The 12,297-nt window shown below is 37.8% G+C and overlaps 1 protein-coding gene across 1 annotated transcript in view; it reads left to right on the forward strand.

The window, feature by feature from the left end:
• NAALADL2 (N-acetylated alpha-linked acidic dipeptidase like 2) overlaps nt 1-11,732 on the forward strand; it is a 644,640-nt gene extending 632,908 nt beyond the window's left edge. Inside the window, exon 18 of the mRNA XM_075031410.1 lies at nt 11,672-11,732. The gene's annotated coding sequence lies outside the window, so the exon portion shown is untranslated. The remainder of the gene's footprint in view (nt 1-11,671) is intronic.
• The last annotated feature ends 565 nt before the right edge of the window (nt 11,733-12,297 follow it).

Here is a 12,297-nt window from a genome sequence, read left to right on the forward strand (position 1 = left end):
TTAATACATGTGCATGCATGCACATATATCTCTATTTTAACTGCAAGGCAGATATTTCAAATGTGTCAGAGGATTTTGTCATTTACATATGAAAATTAATTCATAAATCTTTTTTGTATTTACAGCAGTCCTGACAGTTTATCAAAAATGAGTTGCCTTACGGAACTATCAATGGATTAATAAAAAGAATCTGATCTAATATTCATGACACAGGAGACAAATGTAAATGGCCAGGCAACTTCATCTTTTTATTGTTAGAGAAATGTTGTTTTTTTCATAACTTTTCCTTGTAGATTTTGTTTTCTCATTTCATAACTGCTTTAACAAAAGAACTGTGCCATCAATTTTGCTGTATTGCATTATTCATGTAGAAGTATACACACCAAATTCAACGCACAAAGAAATACAAAAGAACATACTACATTATTATTCATATAAAAGCAAGAAAGCTTTCAAAATCACACTGTCCTGTTATATTTATGACCCAATAATATTCTTCAACTTTGCAGTTCCTAATGTCCAAACACATCTTGCCGCCCTGTTGCTCACAGGAAATCTTAGTTATCTAATTGTTTATCCTGGTTACCTCTATCACGTGATTTTGCTCTGAGACCCACGCAGCCAATAACTAATTTGGGGAAAGGATCATTCTTACGCTCAGGTCTGTGACCTGAACTGCTAGTTGTAATGGAAGTTATTAGCTTCTTATAGAGGAATATGCAAATAAAATATACTGTTGTTAAGAAAATGATTGTACTCATGCTGGACTCTCAAGATTCTTTTGGAAAGCCATTTCTATGCTAATGATATTGGGTTTAGGGTGTATTTGGAATGAAGCTTCCTTAGCTTAGCCTCAGAAACACTCCTGTCTGAACTGATGGCTCTGCTCAGCTTCCTGCCCTTATTTACCTGTCAGCCTGCTCCTTTTCTACGGTGAAGTAGCGAACAATAGTGGATGCAAAATATTTCTGAGAAACCTCACAATCTCACCTAGCTGGGTGCTTGGAAGTTCATTGAAGTCTTTGTTTCACTACCGCCTAATTTACGTGGTGGTGCTTAATAACATTTCTGCGCCAGATTCTCATTTGCTGAAAAATGGCATGGGTGCAAGGTAGGCAGCTTTACACACATGGATTTCCTGCCCCAGAGTGGCCATCTTAAAGTCAGTACTGATATCATGCTATAGGAGATGGAACATTAAGATTTTCCAGTCATGACTAGCATAAAGTGGTCTGCTCACGTAATGTTATCTTCCATTCAAAAGTAATTAGTGTCCTCAATATTGCAGACATACCATTTACTTACTTTCTAATTTAGTACTATACTAAGGACAAATTACTTTCCAACAGAAAATGTCAATGGTTTCATAGCAACCAGAAGTACCTAAGAGTTTTTCTTTCATTTTAAATCCCATCATAAGAGCGTCAAGCCTGGTGCTTTATACCTCATGTTGGTACTAGGGACTGACTGCTGTTTCCAAGCAGCAGAGCAAGTCTCTGAAATCTGCTTTTCATTGTGCATGCTAGAACCAGAATTCGAGAGGCCACCAACTTGTTCTGTCAAAAGTTGGGTGGTTTATTGTAATTAATTTCAACAGTTACTTGTATAAGACAGAAGGCTGTTTTAAGTGGGTTTTATCGCCAGATCCTTTCTTTGGTGTAATGGCTTGATTTCATGCTCAGAAACTGTGAAATGAGAAGTTACTGAAAAAAAATCAATCAATACTAACTACCTTCCTACTGCTTTCTTACAGAAACCAAATGTTAACCAATACCACGGCCTGATCCAATACATACAATTTGAAATGCAAATAAAACCAGCTAATTATTGCTTTTTATAGTTGTTGGAGGTATTGCACCCTATTGATGTCTCTTTTTGCCATAAACTGAACAAAGACTAGCTTCATCATTTTTAAACTAGGGGTCTCCCAGGGGAAAAGCAAGCTCTGGCATTATCAGCCTTAACTCAGGGCTGTTCAGTGGTGCAGAAGGCAGGGGAAAGCAGAAAGAGGCGGGAACCCATTGCACTGTGAGCCAGTGGTAGGTGATTCCTTTTGCTGTTACAATACCTGGGAGGTACGATGATACAAGGTTATATTTGCCTCGGCTATTGCCTAAAGACAGACATTAATTGCCAGTGGTTTCTCCATGTTTATAGTACAGACCCGTGGCTCTCCAACCGTTGAGTGCAGGTTACTCAGCCTTGGTAGGTCCACCACTATGTGAATGTGTATTTTATTTCCCAGAAACATGAATATACGCAGGGGAGCTCTTCCCTGAGCAAGTGCAGAAGCTCATCTCAGCACTTGAATACTCTCTGTGGAAGTGCAAACAAACAACAAAAGCATAGGGGTTTGCAGGTGCTTTGTATCAGTGTTTTTGAAATATATACTTTTTTTCTCAGTACTTAACACAAATTAACTGTTTAATTCAGGTTTTATTGACTGAATCTCTACAGGCTGTTGTAGTGCTTGGGCAGTTTTGGGGTCAATTTAATGAAAAAAAAAAAAGAAAAAAAAAGGACTTACTGACATACTCCTGTTTTCACTTTTGTCAAAGGAGAGACATGGTCTCAATACACAAATCAGAACACAAAATAAGAAATTTGTCTTTGTTAGGCTTTGTATGTGGACAGAAATAAGCTTCAACTGAAGTGAGATTTCGTAAAATTAAATATGCCCACTGGGGAAAGCTGTTATTGGATTTCATAAGAAAAGATTGATTTCAAAAAGCTCAGACTGTCATATGAACAATCACTAAAATCGGTATTTTTTATACAGCAAAGGCATAAAAATTCCAATGACAAAGCAAGTCACAGTTTCTTCATGGAAACAGGTTTCCAAAGCACCCTGAGAAGAATGAGGCAGTTGCCCTAGGGTTGGCATGGTGATCTTTCTTTTACTGTACACCTGAACAAATGAACAAATTAAATTTGCACATTACTTGACATTGCCAAAGCTCCTGTTGCCTTTTTAGCCATCTTTTTTTCAGTATGTTTTTTCTCTGAACATGATTTTATTATTTTAATGAAAGGGTATATTTCATATCGTATCTATGCTATTGCTAAACCTTTCATTTCCTCACCTTCAGCTTCTCCCAGTTGTTACTAGCTTATAAAAGATACTTGGGCTACACTTACATAGACTCTGTGTATTTGGATGTGCAGAAAATGATTTTCACCAAATAAAGCACTTCATAGCAGCAGATTGACTCTGAGGTAATGTTATCTGAACTTTGATTGTGTTCTGAATACAGCCTGAAGTGATCCCTAATTCTTATGGTTTTGTTTGTTTGTTTGTTTAATCTGAGTCAGATTTGGGGACATACTAGATTTGACCCAGTTCGCTTTCACTTAAACAATTATATTATTGGCAGTGCTAGGAATACAAAAAAAGCGTTTAAGTCTTTGATGGACAGCTGTGCTTAGCTACAAGTGCAGTTATAGGTTATAAAAATAGACTAAGGATCTTTTAAAAATATTTTATAAGTAACACATTTGCATGTCACACATCACTTTATTTTTGATAAGCTCAGAATTAAAATTGTGGACTGTGACTGGTAAGCCATAAGAAATATATAGACATATTTAAGATTTGTAGCAGAATTGAAGCATGAAAGTTGCAGAACTAAAGCTGATGCTCGTGAGAATAATAAATCCATGGAAAACATAGAAACGCAGATCGTTGCACAGATAGAGACCAATAGAACAAACCAATGAGCAAAAGGATGCTCAAGGAAGAAGGTGATTATGAAAAATAAAGGAAAACTTATGCTAGTATAAATTCATAAGAAGGAGAACAAGAGGATGAAAGTACAAAAATTAACTTGAATATTGGTACTTTGGAAGAAAAAAGTATTTCCCTTAGGCTGTTGTCCATCTGGTGCCCAGTTTGTGTCGTACAAACCAAGGTCATCTTCACAAACATGTAAACATATTCATAGCTAACAAGATTTGTAAACTGCATTGTTTTTCGTGTTTATATGATTTTTATTTACTTGGCTGTATTCCATGAAAATTAAGCTGTGATTTCATAAGCTTCTGAATTTGTTCCACTTCTGTGAATTCCCTACCTTTCCTCCCAGTGATTTTACATTTTAACTATTTATGGTGACTAGCAGGAAGAAAAGCTGAACTGTTCATGTTTTTAATCAGTATTAGTAAATGATTAATTGATTGCCAGTACCATGGTCACCATCAAAGTCTATATCAGGCTGTTGGGGAACAGTATATTTATTTGGTCATCCATTCAATGCTTGGGATATTAGAAAGTTACCATCATTACTATAACAGCAAATGCAAACCCAAAGTTCCATCATTGCTGTAATAAGTTAAACTGAGTTGTCTTTTTTCTCCTCCCTTTCCAGACCTTTCCAAAATATGATTTGTTGGAAATCTATATATGCTTTTTATGTAAGAAGTCAATGTTTTTTCCAGTACTATGGAAAAAAATTGTAATGTGTGGGCTGCTTATACAGCTCACTCTGCCAGATAGCCTATAATCTGACCTATTATTTTGGCTTCCTTCCGTACATTTGCTTGCATTTAATGCCTCATCTCTTTTCCCTCATGATTTCAATGGCAAAATTTGCTCAGTTTTCATTATGGTAAAGATTCCACTAAGGTTCTGGATAGGAACAGAATTTAAAGTAGTGTGGTGATTTTAAAGTCTCTAACTGTTACAGATGAGTAGCAGAATATGGGGAATATTCCCGCTATCTGTGCTTCAGAGAAAAATAAAAAAAAAAGGATATGTACAAAGTAGAGGTATAAGAAGGTTTTGGTGGGCAGAGAAAATACATTCCAATGGGAGATTTCTGTTGAGCTTATAAAAAAGAAAGTTAAACCTGTATAAACACCTTTCTGCAAAGAAAATATGAAATACTACAGGGTTCTTTAATCTACTAAAGAAACATATAGCAAGAACCAGTAGCTGGGAGCTAAAGCAAGGCAATTTCAAATTAGAAATAAAGCACATGCTGTTGCTTTTTTCTCTCTGTTTCACAGAGATGGTAAATAAACTTTAAGGCAGACTACATTGCAGTAGAAAATGGTAGACGTCATCTCTGGAGGCTTTCAGATACAGTCTATCTGCTTTCTGAAAGTTATTTTTTGGCTGAACACAAGTTATGGGGGCTCAATATCAGAGGTAATTGCATTGAATGTAAGTATCTGTGAAACAAAGACTCAGCGTAGATGAACTAATCTCTTCTCCTGGCCTTAAATGTATGAAAATATAGATTACATTACTGGAATGTGTTTGTTTCCTATACCTAAGTGGTTTTCTTTCAGGGCTCAAAAAAATTTTAGTCACTGCAGCTTGCATCACTAACCTTTAAGAATTCAAAACAATGTTTTTTACTGCTTGCTGAATTGTCACATACTATATGTCTCTGAATCCATCTGAATGTGCAATTTCCAACTCCTGATTAGGACGAGAAGCCCAGTCAAGGATGACAGAGCAGCATCCAATTTTGCTGATTTCTACTACAATTACAATAGTCAAAAGCTGCATAAGTGCCATCCTACAGCTTAAATCTCTTGAGGAAAGACTGCTTGAAAACATGCTATATTGCAGGGATTATTGATGGAAATAGGGTGATTGCCAGAAAATTTTAAAAAGAAAACTTTCCTAGGATGCATTACAGCCCAAAGGTGTAATCCACAAAGAATGGATTGTCTTCAGTGTGAATCCTTATGGATAGATTCCCCACCAAACACTGGGTAGAAGGCACTGCCATACAGTTGCAATAGCTCTGCTCCTGGAGCAATATGCTTCCGTGATTCCAAGGACACTGTGCATATTTTGATTTAAATTTTCCATATTCTGTCTGAGCAAGTCAGAAATTGCACTGAGATTGTATCAGATGTACGACAGCGAGAGTGTCCAGGAAAATTGGTGGTGTAGGGTTAAGCCGTACACTAGCCACGTCCAAAATGTCATATCGAGAAACTTAGAGAATTATTTTCTCAGAGGAGTTTTAGCTACTGTTGCATCACTGATTTAATACAAAAATGTGTGCCCCTACTCTGCCCGAATCCCCACTCTTCCTCGTTATGCCTTGCTGTATTCATCTTCCTCAGCTCTTACTACCAAAGTGCAAGTGATTCCACTCTTTCAAGCATTTTTTTGTTCTGATTCAGTTTGTCTCATTGGGTATTTATCTTCTGCCTGTTTCTGATTGCTACTGAAGTTCTTTCTCCCACAAGATATAGTCATTCATTATTTTTTTCAGATTTTATTAATATCAGGTTGGGAGAAAAATATGATAAATAACTGTGACTGTAGACTGTTACTGGAATAAATTGTTAAAGATACTTAAGAAAATTATGCTGTCTTCTAAGCTATGGTCTTTATAAACGAATGAAGTATACCAGCATAAAACTTTCCTGTCTAAGCTATTAAGACAGGTGTTGAGAATGCAACGTTTTGTATACTCCAAGCTTGAACATGGACAGATTGTTGACAATTGGCTTTTCCCAACTCCTGTCTATCTGTGAAGACCTTTTCATGGTCAATATTGCTAACAGCCCTACCTCCATGCTCTCATTGCTTCTGATCTAGATTTTGTTAACAACCAGGACAATGGGAAGAGGAGGGATTTCCCACAGAAAGGCCAACGGTGCTTTAGTTCCCCCCAGAAACTTCCCCTTGTAATGCAGAATTGTAAAAAAAAAATTAACCCGTCAATCCTGACTGATCTAAACCTTCAAGCCCAACCCAATCCATTCTGTGGGTTTGACCTACCAGCTGGTGGGATGCCTGAGGTTCAGTGCAAGAGTCACAGTGTCCTCAGGTCCCAGTTGGCTTGCACGTTTGAATTTAGGCGTAGATAGTTCACCTGAGAATGCTGTTAATTTTTTAAACTCTTCATGAATTTGAATCCTAGCTTGTGCATCTTGTTGTAAATTGAATGCATTATCTCCTCTTTCCACCACATCCTATTATATAGGTTCTTCTTGGGTAAGAAATTGTCTCTATTAACATTTCTGTCATGCAGAACAAGTGTTCTGTCAGTGTTGGCAGCTCTTTTTTACTACAGGTCTCAAATGTGAATTGAATTTTGTATAAATTTCATGCTGCGACTTAAATTGTCTCCCTTGAAGAATGACTACCTGTAACACTCCTTTTAGTGGAGACTCCTCAAAGAATCCCAACTATGGGACTCAGTAGTGGAGTTAAAAACCAAGAAGCAGGTTTTAGGTGAAAGAACATTTTATCCAAAGCATTTTGTCACAGTAATTTCAGCTCTTTCCTTCTTAAGGAGGAAGGCTAGCTATGATTTTTTAGAGTGCCGGGTATTTCTGATGTTCTACATTCCTAAATATCAGTTCCCAGGTGTGAAACTTGGCACTAAGTTGTTAAATCATTCTGCTTTTGAAATCTTCTTCAAAATATCCTTAACGTGTAAGGAAGGATAATTTTGGAAATCCAGTCAGCAACACATACGGCATCCCGGCTGTATTTCTTATACGTCATATCCCTGCAGAAGACATGGGAGAAGCTCAGGGAAATTTTTCATTGATTTTTAGTGCTGTCTGGGATTTCACCCACAGAGGATTAGTGGTATCTCACAACAGATACCTTTTAATAGTTTTGTTCCCAGAAACTCCTCTTTGGAAAACAAACAAACAACAACATCACCCACATGTGAAAAAGTTCTCCTTCAAAGGCCAACAACTTCTCTCTCCTCCTTCCTGTAAAGGAAGGAATCTGAAAAAGCTTTTGAAGGTGTATGCATTAGAAAATGTTGTGGTAGGAGCATTTGGAAAACACTTTTAAGAAGAGCTTTTATTGTGGTTACCAGTACAACAGCCAGTGCAGAGTTGCAATCATGCTCCCTGTTAAAGAGAATTAAGTTAATTCATTTTCATGTTGTGACCTGCAACAGCTTAATTTACCTTATACTATTCTGCTTGTTAATACAGGCTGGACAAAAACATGATAACTTCAGGTTATGTTAAGTGTCTGATTTGTGATGCAGTCTACCTCTGCAATGACTGCACTGTTCAAATTAATTAATACCAGATCATTATCTTTAGATGGCAGGCAGCTGTTGAGGTTATGGTGTTTGTGAACCCTAAGCACATTTTTTCTTCTGTGCAGATCATGAGCAGTTGCTGTAAAAATTGAGGATCCAAGGTCTAGGCCTTCTGGCAGTCAATTGGTTTTGTAATTATCTTAGTAATAGTTCTCAATTATTATTCAGTAAAGGTCGTCTTTCCTCTGCTAATGGGTCATGGCACCCTCTAGGGATCCATAGATGGGCCAGTTCTCATTTTTTCTCATGTAAATGACTTGCCATCTGTGTGCCATGCAGGTTCATCTAAGGCAGTTCTGAAAACGCTCATTATTAATATCAAAGTTGCAGGTTCTGACAAGATTGTTGAATTACTTTAAATATTTTAAAAGATGGGCTTTGTTTCCTAAAATTTTCAAGAGTTCGTTAAATGCTGTGGACAGATTAGTGGCAATTCTCTTGAAGTAATACAATGATTAAAAATTCAAACTTTTTTTTTTTTTAACTAGGTCATGTGTGTTCTACCTGCTTATCTCTATCATATATCTTCAATTTAATTCACAAATTATTATGTTTGGAACACGTATTGGAAATGCTTTTCCCTTGAAAGTAGCTGCAGTCTGTAATATTTACATTCAGACAGATTACTGATGTGCACGGCAAATTTCCCAACCTTTGGAATGTTTAAATATTTCCAAGTCCTTTATTTTAAAATCATATTTCAGGCTTTTAGTATGGGGTTTTTATGCCAGTCAATATAATTCCTGTATATGTTGATTCAAGAAATTTTTTTTCATAGGTATGGTTGAAATGCAAGGTCTTCACTGTTACAAGGAAAACTATTTTTGTTTTCCAAAGGAGTAGTGAGCATATATTGCAGACTATTTCTCCAGAAAAATACAGACTTGGACTTTAATGGAAGCTATACTCCAATACAAGGTGGTTATGCTGAATTTTCCTGCTCTGAAAGTCATCAAGTGTGTCCTTCTGGTTAGCTTTTCCCATAGTCTGATAATTTTATATTTCTGTTCACACCACAAGCTCAAACAGGCTCTGAATCAACAAGCTAAAAAGATACACGCTATCACTGTCCTACACCCCCCGACATGTGCTGTAGGGGGTGTGAGGCTGTGGATGTGCCTATCTCCAGCCACGCCGCTGTTAAATCCAGCCCTGGCGTTACCTAAATGATTGGATCATATGGAGGGATCCTGCCCTGCTCTGTCCCTCTGTTGTCACGGCTGCTGTTATTCTCTTTAGTGATGTTACTCTGCCTCTCCTTCCTTTCAGTGGCACTTTCAGCAGGTTTTTATAGTTAACAAAGCCTGATACACTTTCTTCTGCTCCATCCTAATGCTGACCTGCCTGCCTTTATTTCTGCCCCATTGTATTTCTGCCGGTGATTGCCTGGGGGAAGTTAAGTTCCTAGCCAAAGTTATTAGACTTGCACAAAACTTCTTTATTCCTTTCACTACATCATGTTTACAATGCAGGCTGTGCTAACAATGAATAAAATGGAAAAGTTAACAAAACTGATAAAGTCATCATTTGCTTCTACTCTATTGTAATAGCCATGCTGTAATTGGCCCTGTTTCATATAAAATTACCATATAAATTGCGCCATCCAAAGCTGCAACAGAAACGGCAATAGTATTTACAATAAATGGCAAATCCCTGTTAATTATTGATAGCCTAATAAACACACCATTATAATTCATTCTTATTATTCATTATTAATAATAACTCTTATTTAGTATTCATTGTGTAAGGATCAATTATGATTAACTGTTCTAAAAATGAATGGTCCACATGAACGTTTCTATTTTCAGGGCCTTTTCCATTGAAGGAATGGCTTTCCATATTAAAATGCTCTGTGCAGTCAACAGGACAAAATGTGACTGTATCTATACAGCTGGCCCAGTGTCCTTACCCTGGTGTCTGTAAAAAGCTGTTCAAGCTCTGTCAGAGGCAGTTAAGGATATTGTTTCTTTGGAGGCCATTACTTGCCCCTAAGTGGTTGGCTTATGACCTAAAGCATGAAGTTATGTAAAGTAGTATTTTTTCTACCTGTGGATGTCCATAAAGTATTCTAATCTGTACTTGAAATGTATTGGTCCTTTAGGATGGGATTCAGGTGACAATATAAGGAATATAACATGGGCACATGCAAGTGTTCTAGATGCTCTATGTTCTTTTCTTTTTTTTTTTTTTTTTTACCAAATAAAAAAATCTAGCCATTGCTGTTTAAAATATACTTCACATCATCCTAAGGTAGGTGCCTGCATTTGGGCAGATGAATTGTGCCCTAAAACTCACTGAATGAATCAGCTAGATTTCTGTTGACTAGAATAGGAATCCAGAAAACTAGTTCAGATGGAGGCTGGTATATTTTGTAAATATATAAATTTAAATGAGATCATAGAATCATTTAGGTTGGAAAAGACCCTTAAGATCATTGAGTCCAAACATTAACCTAACACTACCAAGTCCACCACTGAACCATGTACCTAAGCGCCACGTCTACGCATCTTTTAAATACCTCCAGGGATGGTGACTCCACCACTTCCCTGGGCAGCCTATTCCAATGCCTGACAACCCTTTCAGTAAAGAAATTTTTCCTAATATCCAGCCTAAACCTCCCCTGCTGCAACTTGAGGCCATTTCCTCTCGTCCTATCACCAGCCACCTGACAGAAGAGACCAGCACCCACCTCACCACAACCCCCCTTCAGGCAGTTGTAGAGAGCAATAAGGTCTCCCCTCAGCCTCCTCTCCTCCAGACTAAACAGCCCCAATTCCCTCAGCTGCTCCTCATAAGACTTGTGCTCCAGGCCCCTCACCAGCTTCATTCCCCTTCTCTGGACACGCTCCAGCACCTCCATGTCTTTCTTGTTGTGAGGGGCCGAAAACTGAACACAGTATTTGAGGTGAGGTCTCACCAGTGCTGAGTACAAAGGGATGATCGCTTTCCTAGTCCTGTTAGCCACACTATTTCTGATACAAGCCAGGATACTATTGGTCTTCTTGGCCACCTGGGCACACTGCAATTTACCGTTAATAGTAATGAAATTTTACTTTACTGCTTAGCAATGACAGAGAGCTCTTTTTAAAATAAACTCAGCCCAAAATTCATTGAGGCATCATCATAAATCCTGGTGGCTTCAAACCTTATGTTTGCTGGGGAAGGAGGCTGAAGTCCAGGTGTTACAATGACAATGTGTCCTTGTGTGGGTCTGCAGGGTTAGTGTCTGGCGTAGTGCGAATGAAGCTGTCTTCTCCAGAAACAATAAATTAATGGAGCCCTTGGTCTTATAATACTTCTCGCATAGATGCAACCAGCACAGTATTTCTAGACTGCATTGCTAGAGTCATGACTTTTGCCATCTGGAGATGGTAGTGTCACTGCTGGCTGTAGGAAAAACAGGACTAGAAGTATTGACAGCCAGCATTATAGATGGTATTTTTTTTTTTCCATCACATTTTATATTTTCAGACCTCTGTTCCAAGCGTGGCTCAACAGATAATTGTCACCAAGAAATAGCAACAGAGGATACTGATTTCTTACAATGCAGACCTAATACCTACCTTCTTTGTTTCAGCTTTTAAGCTTCTGACCAGACTTTGGCTCATTTTTTGCTTTGTCACTTGTTTCAGGTTTTCGATGCGCTGGTAACTCCACCGCATCTCCTGTTCGATGTTACGTGCTGCAATGTCCATCTGTTATGAAATGCACTGAGACTATTAATCAGTGCCCACCAGTACACGTGGAATGTGCCCTTAAGTGTGCCACAAGCCTTGGAAGTGCCCTGAAGCTTTCACAGTGACTTTAGTTGAACAGAGGGCAGAAGTATGATCACTGCATGCCGAGGTGAGACCTTTCTTCAGATGTGACTGTATTTCAGACTGCTTTATTAGGAGGAGTTTAAAGTACAGTCTGCAGGCAGCATTCTTGAGGTATCCAGAGTTTCTTGGCACAGAGTAATTTCTGCATATGCACTTTTTGTTTGACAAGCATTCACCACTGTCTTTCCCCAACTGCCCACTTCAGAACTTAAAATATCTAATATGCTCTGTATTTTTCCATGATGTGCCAGTTCTTACCAGCTGTGGTTTTCCAAATACAGTGATGCACTATAAAGCAGCCAACTGACTTGTAAAAAGATATGAGTTTGTGTGCCAAGGAGGATTTAGCATAATGATTCAACTGGAAATATAAAACATAATTTCAAAGAATGAAGAGAAGAAATTCAAAACATATATAAATATGATATATATAAATA

Source organism: Buteo buteo, chromosome 7 (genome assembly GCF_964188355.1).
Source record: "Buteo buteo chromosome 7, bButBut1.hap1.1, whole genome shotgun sequence".
NCBI classification, from domain to species: Eukaryota; Metazoa; Chordata; class Aves; order Accipitriformes; family Accipitridae; genus Buteo; species Buteo buteo.